Source organism: Heterocephalus glaber, unplaced genomic scaffold, assembly GCF_053883595.1.
Source record: "Heterocephalus glaber isolate CG9 unplaced genomic scaffold, H.glaber_assembly_v1.0 deba00001509, whole genome shotgun sequence".
Lineage (NCBI taxonomy): Eukaryota > Metazoa > Chordata > Mammalia > Rodentia > Bathyergidae > Heterocephalus > Heterocephalus glaber.
This window is the reverse complement of record NW_028258325.1, coordinates 2,638,890-2,655,536: the sequence shown is the minus strand read 5'-3', so window position 1 is coordinate 2,655,536 and position 16,647 is coordinate 2,638,890.

The following is a 16,647-nucleotide window of genomic DNA, read 5'->3' as shown; positions in this document are numbered from 1 at the left end:
CTTGGACAGGCATGAGTGCAAGGGGACACGGCCCCGGGAGCCCCGTCTCCTGCCTGGCCCCTGCTGTCCTCAGGGGACGCATGGTGCAGGGTGCCCCTGTGGGAGCAGCCAGGAGGCCTGTGATGAGGGATCCCCAGCAGAAAGAGCAGACCCCATGACCCACCATGCTTGGGCCCAAGAGCCCCGCAGGCCACCCCTTAGCTGGCCCCTTCACGGGGAGGACCTGTCCTCCTGTGTCCTGCTGCCCGACACGTCTGGGCGATGCCTTCAGGAGCAGCCCGTGCCCCCTGGTACTTAGACCCTGGGAGGAAGGCTGAGTCCGGAGAGAGGCTTTGGGGTGCCAGGGGATTGGGCCGCCTTCACACAGGGATGCGTGGGAGCTGAGTCCAGGGACTCCGCCCAGATGCACAGGCCCACCAGGCCACCGTAGCTCCCAGGCTGCCGGCCTCCCCAAGTGCTGGTGTCCAGTGTTCGGGAGATGCAGGGCCCAAGCCACGGGGGCCTGGTTGTGCATTGGGTGCTCCTGGGCCCCAGAGCTGAGGCTCCCAGCACTGCACAGGGGGTGCAGGGCTGTCCCCACACCCATCTGCTGGCCTTGAGCGCCGTGCACCAATTCCTGGAGAGAGACCCTGGGGTGAGTTCCAGCGTCAGGATTTGCAGGGTCGCTTTGTCCCTGCTACTGGGTGACCTTGGCCAGGCCAAAGGGCCACTGGCCTCGCTATTGCTGAGGATGGCATGGCAGCAAAGGGTGTGGAAGGGAGCGGCCGCTGGCCCCGGCTCCTGCTCCCACAGGTCAGGATTCCCACCTGCTGTGTGCAGGGCAGCGAGTGCCCCCCAGGGAGGCTGAGGACGCTGCACAGAGCCTGGCATGGCCGATCTGTCACATGAGAAGCCAGCCACAGCGAGTCCCTTGCACAAGCCACACTGACCTGCAGCCCCCCGAGCTAGAGCCTGGCCAGAGGACAGGCTGGTGCTCGCAGCTCCCTCCCTGTGTGAGGAGGGCTGGGGCAGGGGGCTCCTCGTGTGGACACATTCAGCAACACAGGCTGAAGCGGAGGGATATCTCTCGCTCCCTGCTTCCTGGGAGGTCCTGGTGCTCCCCACCCTTCAGGAGCCTGGCAGAGCCTTGGGAGACTGTGCGAAGACACTGCCATGCTGGGCAGAGGCGAGGCCTTGCTCAGAGCCAGCCGGTCTTGCAGCCAGGGAGCGGCGCCACCTCCACACCCGCTTGACCTGGTTTAGCCTTGGGTTCCGGCTCCGCATGCTGGGGTCCCCGTGTGACCGGCAGACCCCTTCCCTCCTGCCTGGGCCAGGGACACCAGCCACGTGCTGTGTGCGCTTTCCTGGCAGGGTGGGAAGCAAGCGCCGGCCGGCCAGGCCGCTCCGCAGAGGCCCATGTACCAGGGTATGGAGCCGTTTGGAGCAGGAGTACAACAGCCACATGCCCTGGGCTCCAAGGGGAAGCGGCTGCTGCCTGGCTGGCTCACTGTCCCGCCTGTGCCTCTGCCCTGGCCCGCTGGGACCCTCTGCAGTGAGCGGGGGCTGTGGGGGCTGCCTTGCTGGGCTCCCCAGGACAGCTGGGTACACGCTGCTCAGCGGCTGGGGATGGAGCCTCTTTCCCCACCAGAAGCCATCTGCGGGACAGCGCAGCTGGTTGGTGGCAGCCACCACCTGACAGCCTGTGACCATGCCAGCTTCCCACATGCCTGGCCTGCAGCCACCCATGAGCCCCACGGAGCTGGGCTGGAGCCACCGTCCCCAGGAGCAGGACCAACTCCAGGCAGCCAGCCTAGCCAGGCTGACTCAGGGTGGACAGTACCACAGGAGGCTGAAGGAAGAGGAGACCCCCGCAGGGGCTGGCCAGTGCCTGAGCCCGCTGAGGTGCTCGTCCAGGGGGCGTGAAAATCCCCCGAGGGGGCGCCTGCCTGGAGCAGCCCAGCCTGGGGCTCTGGGACAGTCCTCCCTCCCCCCTTCCTTCCCTCCCCCCCCCTCTGTTTCTTTCCCTTCCCCCTGCTCCACGCTAATGGATGCAGGGAGTTAAAACAGGCTGCTGGGATCTGGGTCGGGCCCCTGGGCCCCCATCTACAACCCCGAGGAGAGAGGGAGAAGGCGGGTGTGGAGTCCACCCGAGACCCTGGTTGTTGGGCTGATCATGGAGCCAGGTGCCGGGGGAGGATGGCCAGTCCCTCGTGGTCAGTCACATGGGGCCACAGACGCTCACCGGCAACCCCAGGTACAAGGCCAGTATGGTGCTACCTTGCTTCACAAACAGTTTTTCCCCCATTCTGGTCTCAGAACTAAGTGCGTGAACCGAGGCACCACTGTACTTGAAGATCAAGAATAAGAGTCAGCGTCAGCACTGTCAATAAACAGGCAGCATTCAAAGATCAGAAGCAATACAGTGCACGCCTGTGATCCCGGCTCCATGGGAGGCCGAGGCAGGAGGACTGCAAGTTCAAGGCCAGCCTGTGCCATTTAGGAAGAAGCTGCCTCAGAGAAAGTGCCAGTGGTTGGTTTGCAGACTCCTGTGCACAGCAATCAGAGAAGCGGAGCCATGGAGGGCTCGGGGCTCTCACAACCTGTTCTGAGAACTGGGGGGGGGGGGGGGGGCTGGGTTCGAGACACCACATGGACTTAGTGATACCAGGCTAGCGGGCCCTGCAGTCCTTGGAGTGTCCCGTTAGCCCTTGGTCCTGGGAGCAAGAGGTCCTGCAGCAGTCACGATTCGGCCCAGGTTGGCTTCTTTGTGGGGCTCCAGGGAGTCAGTTGTGCCTTTAGTTCTCCACCAGTAACACAGCAGGTGACTCGGAAATTTATTCCTCCCGCAAAGTGCACACAGCTTCATGTCCTCATCCTGCCCTTGTCTGTGTATCCTTCCTGACGTGTGCTTAGCTGCTGGTGTATTGCTCAGTTGTCCATTTAACCATCCATCCACCAAGTCTTCCTCCTGCTCACCCTTCCACTTGTCGGGAGGGAGCCTTCGATCCACACACCCCCTATCCTTCCACTGGTACATTCGCCCACAGATCCATCCATTTGTCCACCCACCCACCCGTCCTTCCACCATCCCAGCACACCTACTTGATGTTTCAGGTGTTGCACCGGGTGTAAGTTCATTTATTAGTACATGGGATTGTGTGTGGCATCGCACATGCATGTGCTTAGTTGTAAAGGGATTTGTCATGGGCTCACCCCTCTGCTGTCAGTGCTGTGAGCAGACACCGCCCGAGAGGTGGTTGTAGTGACCGTAGCAGGAGCGGGCTGGAGCCCACGGGACGCTGAGCCCAACCAGCTCCATTCTTGTGCCTGACCTTGGCGATGGCACCCTGCAGACACTGCCCCTCATCAGCCACTCGGGTGGGGAGCAGGGGACCGGAAGGAGGCCCTCAAAGCCCCACCAGCCCCAGCCACGCCTTGGGGGAGCCGCGTGGCTGCTGCTCCCCTCTACTGCTGACCCAACCCAGAGCAAGCACAGCTGAGCGACCCGGCTCCCTGGAGCCTGGGACGGGAACAGCCCCGCCCTGCATTTCTCTGTCCTCCCGAGAGGGCCCAGCACAAGGGGTCTTGCTCCCTGTTGGGACGGGGCAGGCCAGCCCAGGATGACGTCACCCACAGTTGCCCAGCTCATACCTGTCCCCTCTCCTGCGGGGTCCCACCCAGGCCCCAGGGCCACAGTCAGCTCCCTGGACAGGCCCTGGGCAATGCAGGCCTCTTGTAGACGCCCTGCCCTCCTGCTCTACCCGGCCTTGCCCTCCTGCGGCACCTGTGGCGATGGCCCTGGCCGCTCGCTGGCATCATCACATTCCCTGCCCTGACGGGCAGCCGGACACTGGCCCTGTCGCACGCAGCCTCACGCCGGGCTGGATGTCTCCGCTGAGTGTCTTCCCTCCCACAGAGCTCGGCCCGGGGCTGCTGGCCCGTAGGGCTCCGGCGACAGGACTCAGTGCCTGTTCTCCCCATGGTGGCCAGCAGACGCTCGCACTCAGCCCTTCCCGCTATTCTGGGACCTGTGGGGACTTCAGAAGCCGCTCCTGAGGGGCCTCTTTCCTTCCCCTGGAAGACTCCGGGCCTGAGGTGGAGGCCAAGCCGCGCGGTTTCCATCTCCAGTGCCGGCGCGAGGGGTCCGGCCCCGGTGTGCCGTGCTTGGCTGTACAGCTTCCCCTGGCAGGCGCCCGGCTCCCCCGTGGAGCCTCCCAGAACAGCAGGCTGCCGCCCTCGGGGTGCCCCTCACTGCGGGTCCCGGTGCAGCGCTCCCCACAGGGGCGACAGCCTCATACTGGCTGGGGGCACCCAGGGCGGCGCTGGTGGCCTCCAGGTCACCTCTGAAGGCTGACGTCAGCCTGCAGGGAAGCAAGAACCTGGCCTGTGGGACCCGCTCCTGGGGGTCATTCGGGGCCCTTCCTTGAAGGGCACCCCCCCCCCGAGCAGCTGCCTCCCAGCGCTGCAGTGCCAGAGGAGAGACCTGGTCCTCACGGGAGTGGTGGGAGCCAGAGGGAGGTACAGAAAGGAAAGGCCACCCGTGGGGACCCCTGAAGGCCAGGCCAAGGAGAGGTTATAGGGCAGCGTGGCTGGACAGTGCAGTGCGGTGCTGGCTGAGCCAGGGACAGGTCAGCCTTCATCCTGGTCCTGCCGATGAGGGCGGAACCCGCCCGGGGGGAGAGTGGGCTGGCCAGAGTCACCAGGGCAGCTGGGCGTCCTTAGAGGCAAGCGACCCGGATCCGTAGTTTACCTGCACCTGAGTCACTTCCAGGTTCATGGAGACCCAAACATAGACAGTAAAGCGCTAACTTTCAGCAGGAAAACAGCCGTATCTTCACGGCTTGGGTAGGCAGTGTTCTCACCAGGACACTGAGTCTCCTCAGAAGGTCAAGACCAGTCAGTTGGACTCGAAGAGAATTTCCATCAGCCATCCGTGGCGCCGGGACAGGAAGGGCAGGCGAGGTGGACGGGGCTCTGTGTGGGCGGCGACATGGTGTTCCTAGGCCACGTGAAGAACAGCCACAGAGCCACGGGAGACAGCTAGACTAAAGGGGGCAGTTTAAGAAGATGCTTCAGGAGCGAGAATGTTCAGATGACTGGTGAACATGGGAAGGTGACAGGGAATGGCGGGCAGATGGAGGCCCCGGTGTGATGTCACTGCACCCCACCAGCGCTGGATCAGGCATGACCACGCGCTCCCCTGAGTGGCTGCCACTCCCGCACCTTGGCTCAAGTGGATGGAAACCTTAGTTTGAACCAAACCCGGGCACCAGCACCAGCCACTCTGTGACTGCATCGTCCAGCAGAAACGCTCTGCCCTTGGCACTGTGGCCTCCTGGGCAGGAGCTGTCCCCCCGTGAGGATGGCAGTGATGCACACGTGGGACAGCACAGCCTCTTGGAGGTGCAGTCTGTCACACAGTGTCACTGAGCAGTGTCCAGAGGAGCCTGGTTGCTCCTCGGCATTTCCAGGCCTGGCAGGAAGTGGGCAGAGGGCAGATGGGGCTCTGCATGGATGCGGTGACATCCTGGACGGTCACAACCGTCCAAGGCAGCAGGCTCGAAAGAGGACTGTGGGAGTGAGCGAGCAGACCTCTGCCTCCATCCTAATCCCATCTGCGGTGGGACAGCAGCCCAGCCAGCCTGGTGTGGCAGCGTTCACACCTGGTCCTGGCAGCCACCGGTCCTCACCAGGTAGAGGCGGAGCCTGCAGGCCACCGCGTGATGGGGCAAGGACAGGTGGTTGCCCAAGTCCTTGGTGCGGTGACTTTTGGACACTTAGAATCCACTTGTCTCCCATGATGACCCTGGCTCGGTGGCACAGGACCCTCGTGTGGGTGTGAAGAGGGAGGACATGGCCTGTGCTGGGCAGGGCTGCTCCCGTGGGCTTGGGGTGGTGGCTGGTGTGGCCCGGCTGTCCCCAACGCCGAGTGAGGCGCGAGCCCCTGCCCCTCGCGTCCAGAAGCACCTGCCGGCTCTCGGGCCCTTCCAGCCCTGGGGCTTTTCTGGCCCTGACGTTGAGGACCAGCCCGGGTCGTGCCCGCCAGGCTGTGGCCATGGGTGGGGGACACGGGGCACCTGTGCCTGGCCTTGCCCGCACTCCAGGGAAGCCTGTCTGGACACTTCCAGCCTCGGCCTGTCTGGGGTGGGTGCCAGCTCTCAGGGGGAGGGCTGAGCAGGGCCAGCTGCAGGGAGCCCTGGACGGGGCAGCGGGGCACAGTGACAGCATGAGGAGCCCCCCCCAGGCCCCACTCCCCCTCCAGCCCGGCTGGGGCCCCGTGGTGAGCCTGTGCGTCCCGGGGCGGCAGCCACGTCAGCACCAGGCCCATGGCCAGGACTCGGGGCACGTGGAGTGGGAGGCGGTGCCGGGGGAGTGGCTTTCCCTCCACAGCCAGGAGAAAGTGACTTCCAAGAACTGCAAGTCCTCTGCTGGGAAGGGAGGGAGGCCACTCCAGCGGCTCCTAGAGGTGGCCGGTTACTGTGCCTGCCCAGCGCGGCCTGTGCCCACCCTGTCCCCGACCGGGAGGGTGCAGGGTCTGGGTCTGAGGCCACATGTGTAACAGGGGCTGTGGATGGTGTCCACTGATGGGAGCTGCTTGTGCAGGGCAGCAGGGAGAGGCCAGAGGGTGCCCTGAGCCCCCTGTGGTACAGTGGGGGCCCGTCCCTGGTGCCACAGTGGGCAGTGCCCTGCAGCTGGCCCTTCCTGTGCCCACAGCATGGTCCAGCGGCTCCCCACCTCTGGGCCATGCAGACAGGCAGCCACAGGCACGCGGGGCACTGCCAACCTGGTGGCCTTTTCCCAGGTCTTCCCCGCAGCGACAGCTGGGTGCAGGGTGGGTGGTGCTGAGCATGTGGTATCATGGGCCCAAACCCGAACCCCTGTCCCGCACTTCCCCAGCAGTCACAGGCCTGGCCATCCACAGCCTCCCGGCTCCCCTGTGCACGTGCTGTCAGACCCCTGCGCACTGCATCCTGTGCCGCCCGGCACTGTGGCTGCTTCCCACGGGTGTGTCCGGCTGTCTGTGCAGCGCATCTGTGTGTGTGTGTCTGTGTGTGTGTCTGTGTGCCCTGCCCAGGGTGAGTGTGAGATGCCAGCCATGAGGAACACATGCGTGCCTCTCACCTTAAGGTGACCTAGTGGCCTGTGATCACCTGTCACCCTCCCTCTCCATGAGTCTGTGGAGAGTGCGTGGCTGCCCAGCGTGGCTTCTGACTTTGTGAATGACTCTGTGAGGTCCTTTCGTGGGGACTCAGTTTCCCCATCTGTAGAATGGGATTGCTCGGCCCCAGTTAGAGAAGGTGCCCAGGCTCCTGCTAGGCACAACAGGGAGGTGCTGGGGACAGAGTGGGCTGGGTGAGGCCCCAGGAGACAAGCTGGGGGGAAGACAGGGGACACTGCCTGGAGTGGACTCCAGGAAAGTTCCTTAAAGGGGAACAGACAGCGGGTGCTCACCCTTTTCACCCCCTCCTTTCTCTTCTTACGTGGAATGCACATGTGGTGGTTGGAGTTCTGGCAGCCAGATTGTGACTTGAAGATGGACACCTCCTGCACACACACACAGACATTAAAACAGAAAGACAGATGTACCTGAGGTTTTTGCTGACCAGTAGTGTTCACACCAGCCCTGGACTACACCTCTAGACACCCACGTGGGAGAGGAGTGCACTGGTGTGTGTCAGGTGCTCTGTCTGGTTTCTGTGTGCACTGGTGACCCTGACTGGGAACCCAGGCAGGGCGATGGAGCCGTGGAGGGGAAGAGAGGAGGTGCTCGGGTCATGGAAGAAGTGAGGCAGCTTCTGGTGAGCTTGTCACCTGGTGCCCCAGCTGTCTCTGCTACTAGGAGACCGGGCCAGTGACACCCGGCAACATTCCAGCCCCAGGAACCGGAGGTGGCCCAGGAGAGGCGAGGAAGACAGCAAAGTTCAAGCCGGGAAACGTGCAGCTCAGCTTTGAGGGCCCAGGCCCTAGAGTGGGGACTGAGCTCAGCAGGGAAGGGAGGCCCTGCCTCTGTGAGCTCGGAGACTGCGCAGCCAGAGGCCTCCCATCAGGACGAAGGAGCCCCATGGATTGGTTAGCAAATTCTACCAAAAACCGGAGAAAGGGCAGCATGGTCGCTTCGGGCTCCCAGACACCGCGGAAGGGGTGCATCTTGCTCTCTGCAGCCAGCAGCCGGCACTCGCGCTGGTCAGAGGTGCCCCAGAGAGCTGCGAGGGCGTCGTGCGTCAGCACAGCCGCAAATGTTTCAAGCAAAGGTTTATTAGATTGCGTCCAATAAAGAGTTTTTGTTTTTGTTTTTGGTACTGGGGATCGAACTCAGGTCCTTCCGCTTGCAAGGCAGGCAGCGAAACCACTGAGCTAAATCCCCGGCCCTCATCCAATAAAGAGTAAATCTGATAATTTTCTTTTCTTTTTTTTTTTTTAGTCCCGGGAATTCAGGAACTTGCGCTTGCAAGGCAGGCACAGTGCCACTGAGCTAAATCCTGGCGTAAATCTGATAATATATTATGATCAAGGCAGATTCATCAGGAGTGGGAGACTGGATGAACATTTAAAAATTGAGGCGAGTTAACCACATTTGTAGGCTAAAAATGAGAAAACCACACAATCATCTCAATAGATGTGAAAAGGCTTTGATGAAATCCAACGTCTTTTTTTTTCTTTTGGGGGGAGTTTCTTGAGACAGGGTCTCGCTCTGTAGCACAGGCTGGCTTTGAACTCTCTGCGATCCTCCTGCCTCAGCCTCCCAAGTGCTGGGACTGCAGGTGTGTGCCACCACACCAGACTGAATCCCTTTTCTTGATAGACACTCTCAGCTCATTAGGGCAGAGGCCCTTTCTCTGTGTGATAAAAGACATCTGCCCACACTTGCCTGCTTCCGTCCTACCTAGACGGACGCCGTCAGCAAGGGCGAGGCAGGCCACAGGACCCAGCGATAGAAACCAGGCAGACTCATGGCCTGGAGGGAGACAGCTTTCCTCACTCCACACAACACAGAGGAGCCCGCTCAGGAAATCAGGAAAACCCAGAAAAAAAGCTACTAGAACCTGGAAGTGGGGTTGGCGAGGCTGCACAACACAAGAGCCATAGAGAAAGCAGGTTGCTCATCCTAGGGAGGAGCAAGCAGAAACTCACTTTCAGGGACACGCAAATGGTACGCAGCACCCAGGAGCACAGCTGAGGGGGGGGCGAGACTCGCGGAGAGTCCAGGAACACCGCTGTGGGGAGGACGCATCCCGTCCCATGTGGACCTGAAGGGTGACAAACCGACCCTAAGCTGCTTCCCCCGTATTGGAGGTCAAACTCGAGCTCGACCACTGAGCTATATCCCGTCTTTTTTTTTTAATTAAACATTTTCCTTTCTGTGCTGGGGATTGAACCCAGGGCCTTTGTCTAGTGACGAATCCCCAGCCTGTTTTTCATTTCTTACTGTGAGACAGGGTCTCACTAAATTGCTAAATCACCTGGGCTGGAGCTGAACTTGCAGTCCTCCTGCCTCAGCCTTCCAGGGTGCTGGGCTGACAGGTGTGCACCACCACGTCTGCTTAAAAGCTGCTCTTTGGCAGAGAAGGCACAAGGCCAGGTAGTGCCTGGCCTGCCACACGGGAGTGGCAACAGTGGCAGTGGCAGCTAGTGACCCATGCAGCCTGGCCCACTCAGCGCTGAGCTGTCCGCAGTGCTGAGCTGTCCACAGCGCTGGGCTGGGCTGGGGTCTTGTGCCCTCCTGAGCTGTGGCTGGGTCCTCGGGGAGGGATCTGCCCGTCCCATCCCTCGCCTCTGTCGGGAAGGGTCCCTGCCTGCTGTGCCCATGGCCTCTTCCTCCGCTTCTCCCTTGGGGCCCACGGCCACTCCTGTGCAGTGCAGGGCGCCAGGTCTCCAGCGGCCCAGGAGCCTGTGGTGGCCGGAGCTGCCTGTGGTCACCCTGGTGGGCAGCATTGGGAAGCCAGTGTTGCCCCACATCTGACCTCTGCTTCTGAATCTAGCCCTTATTTTAAGTCTAGCCTTTATTTAAAAGTTTTTTAAATGTAGCCTTTAAAAACATTAAAAAATAAGCCAGGCATGATGGCACACATCTGTAATTCCAGTACTCAGGAGGCTGAGGCAGCAGGATCTCCGAGTTTGAGACCAGCCTTGGCTACATAGCTGATTGTCAAGACTTTATCTCAAAAAATAAATAATAAAGAATAAAGCTGATGTAGTCATCTCCCCTCATCCCTGGGGCATACATTCCAAGAGCACTCTCTTGGTGTGTCCATTTTTCAGGTGGGGAAATCGAGGCATGGAGAGGTGAGTGGGTGGATAAATGAATGAATGCACAACTTGGCACCCAGTTGCCTGCTGCTGGTGTGAAGACAGGGCTCCGGGGGCTTGGGCTGTGCCGAGGCACTGTGAACCCAGGCCCTCGGCCATCTGTCTCCCGCAATGCTGGGTGAGGCCAGGACGTGGTTGTACGGGGAGCAGGGGCAGGCAGAGCTGGCAGCCTTGCTGCAGATGCACTGGGCTTTCCCGGGGCGAGGCCTGGTGGGCCCAAAGTCGCTCAGCCATGACCCGGGTGACGGGGGGACTGGGTGTCCTCACCAGCCAGTGCCCCGCCCTGGGGTCCTTTCCAGAGCCACTGTGGGACAGGCAGGCCGGTGCTCCCATCGTCCCGGCGCGCATGGCCTCGGATCTGACCCCAGCTCCCGTCTCCAGGGTTCAGCCGGTGTCTGCACAAACTCGCAGGCGGGCGTCCCTGCCCTTGTGCTGACTAAAGTTGAGGGAGGTAAACAGGAAGACTAGGTACTTACACAGGGCCACAGCTCTGTGAGAAGCAGGATTTCAACCTTGCCAGCTGATCCCAGTTTGTTAGCTGCATTTCGTGTGTTTTCTGCTCTGGAAACATAGAAGCAGCATTGGAGTCCCAGCGAGGCACCAAGCCCAGGCCCCCCTAGGAGCTATGAGCCCACTGCAGGGTACTGAGGGACGAATAGGAGTTGGCCCGGGGTGGGAGGGAGGGCATCAAGGTTCCTGGCCAGGTAGCTGCCTTGGCTTCCCCTCCAGTGCAGCAAGCAGGTACAAGGAGCCAGGGCCAGCACCCTGGTGCTGTTTTCCTCCTTGGCTGCACATAGCAAAGGGGGTCTTTGGAAGTGAGCTGGCCCGTGAAAGAGAGTGCTCATGCTTGGTGTCACAGATACAAACCACTTGTCTTTAAAATCGAGATCACCACGGAGGGGGCTCGAGGGGGGATGGGACATAAAATAAATTTCATTAAGGGAACAGAAAACAAAACAACAAAAACCAAGACTTATTTCCCACTGGACAGAAGGGAGGCCGCCCCGGTCAGATCGTGCTTTGTCCCCTCTTCTCTCGGGCCCTCAGGTGTGGGACCCGGACTCGCTTCCCTGCAGCCCTCTGTGTGCAGTGTTGTGCATGTGCGCAGGTGTGTGTGCCGGGGAGGCCTGGAGGAGCGAGGGAACCTGCTCCCCGGAGCTGCTGTAAGTGGCCGCTGGCCCTGTCACCGACCCCAGAGCTGCAGTCCCGTCACTCCAGCCTGGGATGGGCCGGGTCCCTTGGGCCCCTTCTGCCACAGCCACCTTCTGTGTCCGAGAGTCCTGGGCACTCCTCGCCTGCCACAGGGCTGCAGTGCTGTCCCCTCTTCCCAGGAGGCCATGGGCTTTGCTGCCCTGGTTCCAGGCAAGGTGGTCATGGTGAGAATCTCACTGAGAGCAGGCTGGGAGGGAGGTGGCTGCTGTCTGATGGACAGAGGCCACGTGGAGCTGTCCAGGTTGCACCCTGCAGGACAGAGACATTGGGTTTGCAGCCAGAAGGCCTGAGTCTGACCCCCAGTGGCCCTGGGCATGGGGCGAGGGCTACCCCAGGGTGGAGATGACACGAGGCTTCCTGCTGCAGGGTCTCCTGACCCTCGCCCTGCCCACTGGCTGCTGAAGGGCTTGGCAGTGACTAAGTCCCATGGTGACTAATTCTGAGCCACGGAAGCAGGCGTGGGGGCCAGCACCCCTGCCCCGGGCAGAGGAGGGCAGCACGGGGCCCAGAGACACCTGCACAGCGGCCCCAACCCCTCCCCTCTCATCCCCTCCTGCCCAGCCCCTCCTCCCCACTCCCAACCTTATTTCCCTCTCGCTGCCCTTCCAGGAGCCACAAACTGTAGTCCAGGTCCCGGCTGTGCACTGGAGTCGGGCTGGGGAGACACCCTGGGTCCCTGTGGCCCGGCCTCTGCCCTGTCCCTCTCCAGCACCCCCAGGAGCCACCAGATCACCATAGTTGGTGCCAGCGGGGCGGTGTGCCCAGGGGTGGGGACTTGCTGGCTTGCTCCAAACTGTGCGTGCATCACCACCAGGAGGTGGTGCGACCATCACAGGGACTGACGGTCAGAAGAGGGGTGTGGAGCTCCCTCCTGCCATGCCACCAGGAGGGGCAGAAAGACAAAATGGCAGTGAAGAGCTGTCGCCCCTGCACCCCATGTCCTCCAGCCTGGATTCAGCCACAGAAGGGAGACTTGGGGCCAGGTGATCTGTGGCATGGGAGGCACGTGTGGTCAGCACCCGTACCCTGGACTTGGCCGGCTCTCAGCCTCCAGGGAGCCATGTGCCCATGCCCCGCTGTGTCGCCTGTCTGGAGCTGAACCAGGACAGGCGAAGGCCAGGTGAGGAGCCAGTGCCCAGCTGAGCAACGGTTGCCATCCCAGCCTACAGTGCTGCTGTGTGGGCTACTGCTGTGTGGACCACCTCGGGGACCCCATCCCCAGGCCACCTGCTACTGGCTGCAGCTCATGCTGCTTCTCAGTGCTGCCTCAGCTTCCTGGACGTTTTTCTTGCCTCCCTCCAGCTCAGCCCTAGTGCCTCTCTTCCTGCCCTCCCTGCCAGGCTCCACTCAGCAAGCACACAAGCAACCACCTCTGCCATGCACACACATACACATGTGTGTGCCTGGAGTCTAGAGGGCCCCACTTACTCAGCCACAAAGCTATGTTGGTTTGTGGCTCTCAGTACTATTTTCATGTAGTGTGTAGGGCTTGCATGTTTATGTGTGAACATGCATGTCTATAAGTGTGTGCAGAGGAAGAGTCCCAAACACAGCCCAAGGCCTGCCTGCTGCATGGCTCCCGAGGAACCAGCTGACTGAGGTCCCCACGTGCCTGCTTGGTGGCTCTGCTGCCAGGGCCCTGCATAGGAAGCATGGGTCCCAGGTGACCTCTCAGTGTCATGCATGGCACTCAGGTGATTTATGCCTCATGCTCACATTAAGCATTTGCAGAGCACTTCCACGTGGCGAGCTATTGGACTGGTCCCATTAGGGTGTGTATAAACTTTGGAATCTGCCTGGGGACTGGTGAAACACACTCCCAGGTGTGTCTGAGTGGGCCAGGGAGGCGTGACCTTGGAGGGACCTTCCTCTCTGGTTCTCTTCCCCTTGCTGTGCTTCCTGCACTGTGAACCAAGCAGCACTGCTCCACTGTGCCCTTCTGCCATGACGTTTCTGCCTGGGAGCCAGCCAACCATGGACTGAACCCTCTGAAGCCATGAGCCAAAATAAATCTCACCTCTTTTAAACTGTGGGTGTTGGTTATTGTGTTTCTGTTTTGATGGGCTCTGGGGTCTGATGGCAAACAGTGCAGGTGGGGCAGGTGGTGTCGCAGTGTGGGTGGGTGAGGAGGGGGCAGCATTCTGGGTGGGGCACAGGAATCAGCTGGGTGAGGTGGATGCAGCTTAAATGTGGCTGACAGCTTCACCCCAGGAAGCCATGTATCCAGGAGAAGGTTCTTTCTATTACCTTTAGTCCAGTTATTCGCGCTTGCTAAACTGTCTCAGTGTCTTCTCTGGGAACTGTTGTCAGGAGTGGGCTCCTCATGACAGTCTTTTGTAGACACCATGAAGGTGCATTTCACCTGGTTGGGCACCACTTGAGGTCCCCAGGCCCGCCAATTTGCATGGATGAAGCAAGAAGGTAGGAATCTGGGATACAATGGTTCTTCCCTTCTTGCCTGGCTTCCTGCCTTGGGTTACTTGTTCAGACAGTGGCAAGGAGCGAGTCCCTGGGGTGTGTGCCTTGGAGTCTGCAGTGCTTGGCGGGGGGAGGACAACAAGACACAAAGGTGCTGAATGTGCAGGGGACACACATGCTGGACTCTTTCTTGGCAGGTCCCCACTGGCCTGAGTCCCAGAGGTAGATGCTTGGCTTCCAGCCCCAAGGGGCTTAACCAAGGGGCTTCCCTCGCTCCCCAGGGTAAGAGGTGCTCCTTCCTCCCTCCTCGGACTCTTCCAGCTGAGTCTGCATCTCCATCGGCCCATGATGGTATGAGACCTGCCTCTCTCCTGCTTGATGGTGGGCTCCCTGGAGGCAGGAGTGGTGGTGGGGAAGTCTCTCAGTCAGTTTTCCATCACTGTGACAAATGCTGATAATGCAGCTAACTTAAAGGGTGAGAAGGTTATCCTGGCTCATGGGTTTGGAGGTTCAGTCCATGGTCAGCTAGCTCCTTGCTTTAGGCTGGTGATTAGGTAGAAACAGCATGGCAGCCAGATGTGGAGCAGGACAGCTGCTCATAGCATGGGCGGCCAGGAAGGAGAGAGAGACAGAGAAAGAGACAGAGAAAGAGACAGACAGACAGAGAGAGACAGAGACACCAGGACAAGATGTACCCTTCCAGGTCCCACCACAGTGCCCACCTTCCTCTGCCTGGCCACCTCTTGGCAGCCCGGGAGCTATGACTTCCTCTGGGGCTAAACCATTGCTCAGGCAGCGCCTGTGATCCAGTTGCCTGCAGAAGCTCCGCCTCTGCTACAGGAGATATTGGGGGACACTTATGACTTGAACCCTAACTGGGGGACTCACAGGCTGGTGGGGAAGCCCTGGCCTTAGTGGCCCTGATCCTGAGCTGCCAGCGCTGGCAGAGGGTGGCTGTCCCTGGTCAGGGCACGCCTGTGACTGCTCTGAGTGTTGGCGCTGCGGGGAGGCGGGGAGGTGGGAAGGCCCGTGCTCCAGCCTGCAGGGGTGTGGAGCCAGAGGGCCCCGTCCAGGACCCCATGAGGATGGGCGTGGCTGTGGGCAGAGGTGACGGCAGGGGGAAGAGGGGAGGAGGAGGTGTGCGTGGGTGGCCGTGTGTGGGAAGCGGGTGGGGAAGGTGCAGGCTGAGGTGCTCTGGCCCTGGCTGGGCTGTGTGGCTCAGGGGCCGTGGCTTTGCCCTGCTGGGCAAGGAGGTGGCTGTGCTTGCCAGGGATGGTCAGGGCGGCCCCAGCTGACGTCTCTGTCCACGGGCTGGCTACTAGCAGCGTCCCTTCTGCTCTCCATGCTGTCCCTGTGAGCGTGGTCGGGGGCTTGGGACCTCATGGGGTGCCTGTCACTGGGCAGCCTGGCCCTCAACCCACTCCTGACCCACTCACCGGGCTGGGGATGGGGGCAGCTGTGCTCCGTCTGGGATGCGGCATCCAGACTGGGTGGGTGAGGGGTCTGCTTGAGCCACGTGGCCAAGGGGCCGGTGACACGGGGACCTGTCCTCTCCACCGAGGCCACGTGGCTGCTGGTTCAGGATGAGCAGGAACTCCACAACAGTGGCCTAGGTCAGGGGCCAGAGGGGCGGGCAGGCCCTGGTCCCCAACCACAGCCCCCGCTGGGTCCTGGGGTGGGCGGGGGGCACGGGTTGGAGCAGTGGGAGCAGCGTCCTCCGCCTGGGCACTACCACAGTCGGCCATGTTCCCAGGTCTCTGACCATCCCCAGGGTGCTGTCTGGGAACTTGGGGACACAGCAGGGTCTGGCCCCGAGGAGGCTCAGTGGAGGCTTCCATGTCCCGCTGTCCACCAGAAGTCAGGTGGCCGTGTGACCGCAGGCCCAGCAGCAGGACGGATCTGCAGGCACAGAGCACGTCGCGTGCGCCACCCCTACCTGGAGCCTGCACCGAGGCCAGGAGGTCCTGGGAGCGGCTCTCGGGGCTCTGTGCAGGCAGCAGCGCCTGTGGGCGAGGTCCTCAGGCAGAGGCAGGTGCTGGCGCCTGCAGATTTCTTCCCAAACAGCCAGGCCTCGTGTGGCTGGTCCTTGCACCTCCCTCTGGAAAGACGCTTCTGAGAAATGTCTGCAGCCTCTGTGCTGGTGCGTGCCTGGAGGCTGACGCAGGAGGATGACAAATTCAATCCCAACTGAGTGACTGAGTGACTTAATGAGACCCCATCTCAAAATAAAGAGTAAAAACGGGCTGGAAATGCAGCTCAGCGCAAAGGCTCTGGGTCCACTCCCCAGTACTGTCAAAAAAAAGAAAAAAGAAAAAGAAAGAGAAGTGATTTGTGAATCATAATGTGCAATTCAAATAAAATATTCTCAGGAATAATAATACCTAAAGGTACATGTCCAGGAAGCTGTTAAAAATACCAAACAGGAGCTGGGGTGTAGCTTAGGGCTCCCGTGCTCTCCTGGCATATGCGAGTCCCTGAGTTCTATGCCACCGATCAAGCAATCATGGATCAGCCAATCAGAGTAAACCAAACTCTCCGGGCGGTGCCCAGTGCCCACCCCGCGGGCCGCTTTCCTGGATCCGCGCGTGTTGCGGCCGCAGCTCCCTCCCTGGGGCCGGCCGGGCACAGGAGGCGAGGGCGGAGTCCAGACGACAGAGGGCAGCACTGAGCTGCGGACGCCCGGCCGCGCGAAGCATCCGGTGGGGGGGTGGTCCCGGGTCAGCTGGGGCC